Consider the following 12,324-nt stretch of genomic DNA (forward strand, 5'->3'; position numbering starts at 1 on the left):
CAATGCCTAGAGGATACCTTATGATTCCCATCTGTTTTGCCCACATTCACTCAGTTTTCCTAAATCTCTTGTGCACCTCTGTGACTTCACACGTGTTCCTTTGTTTGACTAGGATGACTTTCCTTGTGTTATCATTTCCTTGCTAGCACATCTGGACAACTTTATTAGTTACCTATTCATGTTCAGATCATGGCAGGTCTTCCAGGAAGTCACTTTTCTTCTTGAACCAATGATTTTGGACTTCTTAATGTTTTATGTATAGTTGTAATTTACATAAAATTTATATGATGATTGGATTACATGCATAATTATAGAATTATCACATTTTTCAAATTCTCTAGCATCACTTCCATGCCAAAATTATAGTAGATATTGAACTGATATTCATCAAATCAAAAACTAATTTGAAAGCTGCTGAACACCAGATGTATTAATCTGCAAAACATGGAAACATGGAATACCTAGTATCATCCCAGGCACAAGATAGCAGCCATGGCAATGCTTATTATTTTGTGGTCACAGCAAAGCCACAGATGTTTGAAATCTTGCTGGTGTAAGGCATACGGAGATCACCTTGTCTAACAATTCTGTGATCAGGTAAGGCAACCAAGGTGGAGAAAAGTTAGGAGCATATCTGGGAAAACAGTATTGCATGCATATAAAGAAAATGAAGAACATAGCTGTTGTGATCCTCAACTCAGGAAAATGTCCAATTCACCTTTTGTTTTCAAGCCTGTTCTAAAAGTGACTATTCTGCATCTCAAGCCACACTGGTTAGCTATTACTTTTACAGCCTAAGCTAATGTTGTGGAGAATTAATGTTCTTTTCTGCTACCTTTATTTTCAGATTAAATGGCTGCATCTAAGTCACAGTGTATATTTTTCTTCATTCTAAGGTGGGTATTCAAAGAATGGCTTCCTAATATCTGAAGAGTTCATATATTACAAATGCAGAGAAAGTCCATTTTCATCCACGTCCTTTCCTGCAGTAGCATGTCTGGAGCCATTTGTGGTGATTTGTAAATCTTTGTAACTATAACAGGAGAATGGATAATTCTAAGAATGCATCTTTTGGAACAATGAACCATTTGTAATTGAATAGAAGGCCTGAAACAGAATGAATAAGAACATGTCTATAAAATGGCCCGAACACCCACAAGAGCCAGTCACTTCATAAAGACAAGGTATTGTTGTTCCAATATTTGTAAGGTCACATCGTATAAAAACTATTCACCATGATAGGAAAATGGTCCATATGGGGTTTCATAAATAAAAGTGTGTGCTTGTTTATTCCTTTCCTCCCTGCTCCCAGCTCTGTTTGGACCTCATAGTCAGTATTTCATCCTGCATTCTATCCTGTTAGTAAAGATAGGTAAGTAAATTCTGAAAAGAAATGAAGAAAATGTCCTCTGTAATTCAAGAGTTTATTGAGTGCATGCTATGTTTCTGTAATATGCTAATCTCTTTTTGGTCTTTATTCTCAGAGTAGCTTTCAAACCTCTCTGGTTCTCAGAAGCTCCAGCGGTAAGTGGATATTTTTATCACACCAAAGCATTTCCTCTTATATGTGAGATCTCTGAGCCTACCTAGGTACAGAGATTTAGCTGATCAGTTTGCAAACTTCTCAAGGATAAGAATAATTTCTTGATTTTGTTCCACTCTCCCCACCCCCAAAAAGTTAGCTGATGATAAATAATTATGATTTAGGGATAAAGTAAGGCTAGTGATTCCATCTTTAATTGAACAAATTATTTACCAAGATGCTTATAATTGATGGGTAAATACCAAGGACACTGACATGTTTGAAGGATAGTTCCCTATCTTCAAAAAGGCATATAATTATGATATAAATAAATGAAGATATGTCATAATGACAGGTAGTGTATGCTTTATGAATAAAAATAAACCAAGAGGAAAGGATTAGAAATGACTGTAGGTCATCTGATATAAATGTGTGACATCTGGATAAGACCTAAGTGAAATAAGAAACAGCTGTTTGGAGGACTTAGCTATAATAATATGGATGAATGCCAAATTTTGATGGTTTAGCTTACACTTTTTGGACTTCACTATCACAGGGAATATATGATATACATTTGTTATACTATTAGACCCACTCCCAGGCTTGTGATATGATACGATGATATATGGCAGGTAGTTTTATGCTACTGGAAAATTGCAGTGAACTCAAGATTCCAGTCAGACAAGCCACACAAACACACAAATTTAAGCAGCTGATATTTCATAGCATATTGTGCTCTGCCTATATAATATTTGGTAGGTAAATGTAAATAGCAAATATAAGACAGTTTCAATTTAGGGTGGGATTTTTGAGTATCTATATACAGGCAGAAAAAAACAAGCCCAAAGTTCCTGACACTTACACACCATTGGAAAGATCAAGGATCAAGGTGAAGGACAGTATATTTGGAGTGCAATGAATCTATGCTAGAACAATGAAAAAAGAACTAAAATAGATAGGTAGGAGACAGCTTATATGGAGCACAATGGCCAACAAGGTAACAGGAATATTTTTTAGGATGAATTTGGAGTTAAATCTTATCTAAGATTGTCCTGTCTTCCTTCCATTCATTTTACTGCCAATGTCCCTTCTTTTCTATCATTACAGTGCACCTGACTCTGATATCTCCATCCTATCTCAGCTCAGCTCATGGTTCTCAAGTCATTACAAAGAACACCCAATCTGAATGGTCTGTAATATGTAATCTCTATCACCTTGAACAATTTTTGAACTAGGTTTGAGTTTATATCTACAAGTGTGTGTGTGCATTTTTATATGAGTGTATATGTGTGTCCATGTATGTGTAGATACACAGAGACAATTCTAATCAATACATGTTTAAAAAGTAATATAAGCATTGTATATAACACATTGTTAGCAAGTGTTTTTGAATGGTTGATTAAGTTAATAAAACAATGAGGAAAATTGGCATATATATATATATATATATATATATATATATATATATACAGAAAGACAAACGTTTAAGCTTGGAGTAACTTGTGAAGGCTTCACTAAGAAGATGATATTTGAAAAAGTCTTTAAGGGTAGGCACCATGGTATCAGATACCTTAATTTCTATTGTATCACTGATTCAAGGTTGGTGTTGTCATATATAGAAAATTTTAGTAGAGTATCCCACTGAATGAATGGATGAGTATAATTACAGTGGGCAGGAGTCAAATAGGATGGGTAGGGGTAGAAAAAGACTTCTTGTCTCATAGACACCTCTGAGAGTCCCAGGGTCTCCATAAAGCTCTAGATGTCACTGCTTCCTCTAGACCATGTTTGCATTATCAGAAAACTATGAGAACTGGCAAGGCTCATGCCTGTGGATCTCCCCTTCACTGTTATGTGCTGCATCATACATTTCTTCAAGTCAGTAATAGTCATCACCCGTGACTAATGTGTGCCAGGGCTAGAACATTCCTGTTCAGTAAGAGCCTTCAGAATAGAGTGGGTGGCTCTCTGTGTTTTTCTCTCTGCTATTGGAGCAGATCGCACGACAGTTCTCAGAGATGGGTGTCAGCACATTCACCTGCCTACATAAAACATGCCTGCCCAGCCTTCAGACACTAGGATTGAGGGGTTCCTTGGCAGTGTGTAGAGCCTGAATCCTGAGCCTGATCCAATTTCTGGGTGGGAGGATATTGTCACTTAGAAATCAGTTTATGCAGTCATTGAAAAATTCCACTTTACTGCAAAACTGATACCCCAAGGATCCAGAGCAAGGCTTTTGTTTTTGAAAAGTTTAATCAGAGCTCATTAAAGATTTTCAAAAGTCCTGTAGATGACACATTACGAAAAATGCTTTGTTAGATGAGAAATTGCTTATCAGTCTTAATTTCCGCCCAGATTTTTGAGAATTACACAGGATTCAGATGTTCCCTTACACAATGGACTTCGTAACCAATGGATTCTGCACTGAAACTCGAAGTAACCTGTGTCCTCTCTACTGCTATGTGATAATGAATCATGGTTTTCTCCTTTGAATTGTTTCCTGCTCTAAGATGGTCATCGTATTCCATCTTTCCATAGCTATTTTAATAGGTACATGAATATGGAGATATTGACTGTGTGTTCCATATTTCTATGAACCTAGGTTTTAATACTTGTTGCCTTTCCAGTACGATATGTGGGATGTGCACATGTGGCTTTATCATATATGTCAGCTCTCCAAAATGAAAGATGAGAATATCATGAAAGATTATTACAAGAATTAAATAACATGTTCTATGAGGTATGGCATATAGTGACATGTTCTGGTTGTCCTGCTGCTAGTGCCAGTGCTTGCCTGCCTTGTTTGCCTACACATCCAAGAGCCTGAACATATGAACAATGTATACTATGTAATATAACATACTTTTGCGTCTGTTAATCTGAATTTGCTCAGATCTTACTATTGGCTTTATGCTTATAAAGAAATGAAGACCAGAGCATGGTGCTACATGCCTTTAATCCTAACACTTGAAAAGCAGAGGAAGGTAGATCTCAGCGTTCCAATCCAGCCTTATCTACAAAGAGACTAAGAGAATTACAAGATTTTAAAAACAAATCCACTAACAAAAATATTCTAGTCCAGTGGACTCTCAACTTTTCTGGAATCAGGAGAAGAAACTATAGTTTCTTAAGCTTAGCTCTAAGAAAGCTTGTTTCACTATTATATTTGTAAATACATGCTTTTTTCCCTCTCCAGAAGCAGTGATAGTTTCACTCAGTTTTTTTCAAGTATGTACTTAAATCACAAGTCCAGATAGAAACATGAAGGTTTTCATGTTTTATTCTGAAGTTTCCGCAAAAGACGTCTGGGAATCAGTTGAATCTGAACTTTTCTTAGGTTTATGCCTTGCCAACTAGCTTTTTCATATGGGAAGAGGTAGCCTGAAATATTTCAGTCAAATATATTCTAATATAATACAGATTTTACTTAACAACTTGCCGCAAGGTATCAAGAGAGAAAAGACATGAAATATATACAACCCAAAGTAAGGACGCTAATCTGCATGTTCTGGTGATTATTCTAGGGTCACATTAGTGTACTTTCTAATCTTCAAAGCAATTCTCTAAGCTTAAGCATTTTGTTATGTTCAGTTTATCTACTAGGATTTAGGCTTAAAGAGGTCAAGGTAGTTATCTATGCTTAATATACATGCAAAGTACAAAGCTGAGATTTGAACACAGGTTGTCTAGCTGCCATCTTTGTCTTTCATCTGTATCCAATGTGCACTTTCTGTCACACAAAATCCTGTCTTAAACATACTCAGAGGAGTAATTCTTAGGTCCCCTGAGCTCATTTTCCCTAAAGGTTAATTCGCATGCCCTCATTTAGAAGTTGAATGACACAGTCACTCCTATAGTCTGATCAGCTTAGCTCCTTTAATAAGGACATGGGATAAACATTTATGGATAAAGTCATGTCTTTAGTAGGGATGGAGGCTACATTCTGGTAGAGAATGTAGTGCCATTGGTATTGTATAGAATATATTTTAGAATTGTGTAAGTAATAACAGAAATTATACTTATATGTTGTTTATTATGTATTTCTAAATTGACTACAAACATATACCCTGCCCTGTTTCCTATATTCAAAGCAAGCCATTTCTATTGCACTATTTTAGATGTCTTACTAGAACAGAGTGATAATTCTGGAAATCCCTTGCTTTGTGGATATTGTCATCCCACAATATTCAGAAACCTTCAGTTTCACATGGATTTTATGCTAAGATTTTAACAGAGCTTTTCCTAGAAATTGATTCACTTCTGAATAAAAAGAATTGATGTGGCTAGACTAAGGATCCCCCATTTCTACCACCTCCTACTTTATATCCAGCTAAAGACCTTTTCCTTTGGGAAGAGTGCTACCATTCCCTCGGTTATATAAATGCATGTCCCAAGAAAAGCACTAAGGAATGAAATGGGAGCAGTGTACATTAAGTAGTACTTCTTAATGTGGGAAGCCAGTGGTTATATACTGCTCTCCTAAAACAAGGAACTGTCTCTGACTCAGTCTTCAGCGTCTTTCAGGCACTCTATTTGGAATAGTACTTTAGGGAAGGAAAGAATAATGATTACTGTTGTTATTACAAGGCTTGGTGATAATTTGGGTTTAGAAAAACACATAAGCCCAAAGGAACATATAATTATAAACTTAGATACATGTTGATAGAGTAAATATGATGTTGTCATGAGAAAGATTATCAACAGTGTGCCTAAAGAAGGACAAGAAGAGCTGTTTTGACTACATAATCACTAATAACATCTCTGAAGGAAGACCAGTGGTAAGTAACAAAGGAGGGAAGAGAACAATATAGGAAAGAATGAACTAAGTCTCTTAAGTAATAAAAGAACTACAGTGAATAGAGAGAAAAAACTGGGAAGAGGCTAGAGAGTCAGCAGAGTCTACATCTACCTGAGTCCTGAGGCAACAGCGGGGGTTGTGAAATATTTTAAGGAATAAAATGCCATGACCCATTTTTTAAATTTTATTTTAGGAAGATTCCCTTGGCTGGGGCATAGAGAACTTGAATCATTAAAACTCTGAATAATTCTAGTGTATTTTTATCTTTAAAATAGTGTCCTTCTTGAATCTCAGTGAGAACATTGGATTACAGTTGGGGCTTGCCTGAGTCATCTCCAGGCTTTTTGTGCATGGTGAGGCTCCGGATTTCTTGGGCTCAGAAGAACACAGCTTTTGTGTAGTCCCGTGACGCTGACTTCATGTGCCCTCCTTCTCTTCTTTTTCTTGATGAATCATAGTTTATGACCAAAGTGGGCAGATCCTCCTGTCAGCTTCCACCCTTCCTGTCCCCATTAGGGGAGCAAACCCTGCCAAGTTCCCTACTGGAGTCAGGGACACCACCTGTTATGCTGTGTCCTCCTCCTACTCGGACATCTGACAGCTTCTATAACACACGATCTGGGGAAGCATAGATCATTAAAGCCACAGGGTCCTTAGGAGCAGTCCAGATCAGTAACCTAACTTATTACAAAAGGAGGAGAAAGTGCCTCCTTGGACAGTAATTAACTGGGAAACAGAATCAGAGTTAAGGCAAGCTGTAAGAGTGGAAGGTAATGGATAACTCTGCCACATATTAGACATGAAATTTGCTTTGTGAATAGTCTCTAGAATGTGAATCCAACAAACCAAGTCCAATGCTAATTCTGGAGCTGGCCATATTGTAAACTTGTGTAAGATCCTTCCATCTATGATGAGCATTGTTTTCATTCAGATCATGAGAAAATTGACCCTGCATAAGGTTGAAATCAGTGTGAGGCCCCAGATTGCAAAATAGGCGGACTCTAGTGGTTAACTTAAAATAAAAATTTGAGATAATAGATGCCAGTTCATGATATCTTCTTTATTCTAATTTATAAAGGCTAAAGGAATTGTCACTATTGCAGCAGGGTCTATGTCTCCACAGCCATGAAGAGGTGAGCCTATGCATATCCATCCCCTTTAACTCAGGACTGTATTCAGCTGTGCTATTTCTGATGAAGACTCTTTGGTCTTTGGAAGTTTTTTACTGTTTCTTTTCCATGAATATGCATTCATCCTAATGCTCATCTTACATAATCTTCATTTAAAAAAAAACTGGGAAGCCCTCAGACACAATATGCATAGGCTCCTGATGGAGGAACGGTGATGTTGTGATGATGCTGATGGCAGCGGTGATACTAATAGATAGAACTGAGCATCCACTCTCCTTGATACTCATTTAATTCTTTTCACCATACCGTGGTCAATATACTGTATAGTGTCTTCATTAATATTATATGTGTGATATGCTGACATATGTGCAAAGTGAGAACAAAAAAAAAATTCATAACAAGCCAAATCCAACAAAAGAATTTTATAATCAAGAACTGGGAAGCAGAAAAAAAAGAGATGTAAATATGTTTACAGAATGACTAGAATGGTCCAGGTACAAATAAAATTAAACCTCGTCTCTAGGCAGAAGATGTAAGTAACTCACTATCTGTATAAAGAGTTAATACATAAACATTTTTCCCTCCTACCATTTTCTAAACATAAGCACTTTGCTTCAACTCAAAGAATGACATGTGGGAGAAGATCCAGGGGGCTGAAGATATGCTTTAGAGGAAGGCTATGGGGTGGGGAGAAGGTTTCCAATATGCCTTGTAGGCAGTCACCCAATCTGATGTTGGCCTTGATACTGCCTATGTTAAAAGACATCCTGGCTCTTAATCAAGAGACTTTGCTTCCTGGCTGTCGTTTTCCCTTCCCATTCAATCAGATTTTTTCCCTCTACTACTCAATAATGTTAATTTGGGCTTCTAATAAGTCCATGACTTTCATGCATAGATCTAAGAGATGCAGACTGCCTCACAGCATTACCATCCCTGAATCAGTGCACATGCAAAAAAGCATACCTGCAAACATGCACACACACGCACACACACACACACACACACACACACACACACACACACACACACACACTTAGATTGCTGAAGGGACCTATCATTTTTGTAGATTCAAGAGTAATGTCTATGGAAATGGAAATGGTTATGGGGTTTGCAATTGTCCCTCTACTACTCTCTTTCTCTGCCTTGAAATGGAGTAAGCTTTAGAAAACATGGAAGGAAACTATTCCTTTGTACACAGCAGTACACAAAATGGCTTCCTATATGGTTGGTACTTTGACTATAATATTGACTCTGGCCTTTCCTCCCTCCCTTTCTGTCTCTGTCTCTGTCTCTGTCTCTGTCTCTGTCTCTGTCTCTGTCTCTGTCTCTCTGCCTCTGTCTCTCTCCCTCACCCTCTCTCTTTTTTAACTTGATGTATTTACACCCCAAATGCTGCCACCTACCACAGCCCTTTCCCTCACACAAATCATTGCCATCCCCTTCCCCTTCAACTCTGGGAGGATGCCCCCCCTTGGTTGTCCTATAATGGTACATCAAAGCACATCCTCTACCACTGAGGACAGAAAAGGCAGCCCTCTGCTGCATATGTGCTGGGGGCCTTGAACCAGCCCATGTATACTCTTTGGTTAGTAGCTCATTCTCAGGGCAATCCCAGGGGTCCAGGTTAGTTAACATGACTATTTGTCCCCCTTTCTACATGGGATTCAAGCATCCTCACTTAGGCCTTCAGTTTTTATTAAGCTCTTAGATTCTATTTGGCGTATCCTGGATATTTTGTACTTTTTGACTAATATCCACTTATCAGTCAGTACATACCACACATGTCCCTTTGGATCTGTATTCCCTCACTCAGCATGGTATTTCCTAGTTTCATCCATTTGCCTGCAAAATTCATGATGCCCTGTTTTTACCACATTTTCTGTTTTCATTTTTGGTTGAGAAATATTTAGGTTGCTTCCACATTTCTAGTTATTACAAATAAAGCAGCTATGCTCACTGTGGCGCACTTGTTCCTTGGGGTGTGATAGAGCATCTTGTGACTCTGTGCGCTGAATCAGTATAGCTGGTTCTTCAGATAAAACTAGTTCCAATTTTCTGAGACGCTCTCAGATTGATTTCCAGATTGTTTGTACAAGTTCACAATCCCACCAGCAATGGAGGAGTGTTCCTCTTTTTTTTTTTTACATCCTGGCCAACATGTGCTGTCACTTCTGTCACTTGAATCCTTTATCTTAGCCATTCTGACTGTTGGAAGGTGAAACCTCAGTGCTGTTTTGATTTGCATTTCCCTGAAAACGAATATTGAACATTTTTAAGCGCTTTTCAGCCATTTGAGATTCCTCTTTTGAAAACTCTCTATTTAGGTCTGTACTCCATTTTTAATTGAGTTCTTTTTTGAAGTCTAACTTCTTGAGTTCTTTATATATTACGGATATTAGTCCCTTGTTAGATGTAGGGTTGGTTAAAATCTTTTCCCATTCTGTAAGCTGCCAAATTGTCATAGTAACAGTGTACTTTGATTTACAGAATTTTTTTTTTTTGTTTCATGAGTCCCCATTTATCAATTTTTATCCTACAGCCTGAGCCATTGGTGTTCAGTTCAGGAAACTTTCTTCCGTGACAATTCATTCAAGGCTATTTCCCATTTCTCTATCTCTCTCTCTCTCTCTCTCTCGCTCTCTCTCTCTCACTCTCTCTCACTCTCACTCTCTCTCTCACTCTCCCTCTCCCTCTCCCTCTCCCTCTCCCTCTCCCTCTCCCTCTCCCTCTCTCTCTCTCTCTCTCTCTCTCTCTCATATTTTTATTTTTAGATTCAATATATCTGGTTTTATGTTAAGATACTTGATCCACTTGTACTTGAGTTTTGTCCAGGGTGATAAATACGGATCTATTTGCATTCTTCTACATGCAGACGTTTAGCCAGACCAGCACCATTTCTTGAAGATGATTTCTTTTTTCCATTATATGGTTTTGGCTTATTTGTCAAAAATCAAGTGTCCATAGATGTGTGGCATATTTCTGGGTCTTGCATTCTGTTCCTTTGATCAACCTACCATTTCTGTTTCAATACCATATGGTTTTTTTTTTTAATTATTTTTTTTAATCACCATTGCTCTGTAGTACAGCTTGAGATCAGGGATGGTAATTCTTCCAGCAGTTCTTTCATTGTTCAGGACTGTTTTGGCTATCCTCGGCTTTTCGGTTTTCCATATGAAGTTGAAAATTTCTCTTCCAATGTTTTTAAAACATTGTGTTGGAATTTTGATGGAGATTGCATTGAATCTCTAGATTGCTTTTGGTAAGAGGGCCATGTTCACTTTGTTAAACCTACCTATCCATGAGCATGAGACATTTTTCCACCTTTTGATATTTTCTGCAGTTTCTTTCTTTAGGGACTTGAAGTTCTTGTCATACAGATCTTTCACTTGCTTAGTTAGAGTTACATCAAGATATTTTATATTATTCATGGCTATTGTAAAGGGTGGTTTTTTCCCCTAATTTTGTTCTCAGTCCATTTACCATTTGTATAAATAAGGGCTACTGGTTTCTTTGAGTTAATTTTGTATTAACCACTTTGCTGAAGTTGTTTATCATTTATAGGATTCTCTGGTAGAATTTTGGGGATCTTTCATTTATATTAATTGAGTACTATATTGAATAGCTAGGGAGAGATGGGGCAGCCTTGTCTTGTCCTAGATTTTAGTGGGTTGCTTCAAGTTTTCTTCATTTAGTTTGATGTTAGCTATTGGCTTGCTGTATATTGCTTTAAAATATGGAATGCTTCATGAATTTCTGTAACATCATTATACAGGGTTCATGCAAATCTTCTCAGTATTGTTCCAATTTTAGTATATGTGCTGCTGAATTGAGCACCTGGTCTTCCTTTGTGTTTTGTATGACATAAAAACTCCACACAGCTTGGGACTCCCTTGCATAATTTTTTTTTGACTGAATGGAGACGGGAAGCTCCTTCTTGTTCCCAGGCTCAAAGTTCTCTTCAGTCACCAGGACTGAGTCTACCACCTAGTCTAGCCTTAGCTGATGTGGATGCAGGAGACCACATCCTTCTGTAGTCTCATGAAACTCTTTCCAACTCTCTTAATTAAAATCAAACAACAACAACAACAACAACAACAACAAAAACCAGTACTTTCCTCATTTTTGTGATTTTCCATGATGTATGGCATGTAATAATTTCCCTCAAAGGGCAAGTCAGGAATACTGGCTCCTTTCCTGGGATCACAGTCGGGGAAAAATATGTCAATGCAAAATAGTATCTTTTATAAGTAACTTGCCCTTTTGCCTAGACTTGTTAAAAGTCAGCAGAGTCTGGAGAAAACAAGGGGAGGATGAAGTGGAAGAGACTCTGTATATTGATACAATAAAGAATGGCAATGTATGGGTGAATGGAAAAAAAGACACTGAAAGCAAATACTACAATACGGCATAGTTAGCTATTAGTGTATGAACGCATACTTGTGTATTATGTGCAAATGGGATGTATGCGTATGTGTTGTGTGTGTTGTGTTTGTGTATGTATGTGTATGTGTGTTTGTTCGTGCTCCCATATATCCTCATGCATCCCTGTCGGTTCCTGAGATGTAACAGAAGGCGATAGCATTCTTTCCTTCTCCGAGATAAGTGATTTTTGGGAGAAGCATTTCTCACCAGTCTTAAGCCTGGGCTGAGATTGTAATTAATAGCTATTCCTCACTCAGTCCAGATTTCTTTCTCTCAAGCTCCAAAGTGCTGGCAGCCTGTGCACTTCATTTTTAGTGTGGCCTGAGGGGCCATTTCTATCAACTGAAGTGCCAAGTGCCCCTCTGCCACAGCAGAGCTCATTAAATGCAGCTGTGTCTTGGGCAGGACTTACAAAGGCCCAAGAGCACAATGCTTTCCCATCAGTCTGTCTC

General features: G+C 37.9%; 1 non-coding gene across 1 annotated transcript; it reads right to left on the bottom strand.

The window, feature by feature from the left end:
• Positions 1–11,177: 11,177 nt before the first annotated feature.
• LOC117709777 (U6 spliceosomal RNA) lies at positions 11,178–11,284 on the bottom strand. Its single transcript, XR_004606994.1, has one exon. It is a non-coding gene; the product is annotated as a U6 spliceosomal RNA (small nuclear RNA).
• Positions 11,285–12,324: the final 1,040 nt, after the last annotated feature.

The sequence above is a fragment of the Arvicanthis niloticus genome, chromosome 5 (assembly GCF_011762505.2).
Source record: "Arvicanthis niloticus isolate mArvNil1 chromosome 5, mArvNil1.pat.X, whole genome shotgun sequence".
In the NCBI taxonomy this organism is placed as follows: domain Eukaryota; kingdom Metazoa; phylum Chordata; class Mammalia; order Rodentia; family Muridae; genus Arvicanthis; species Arvicanthis niloticus.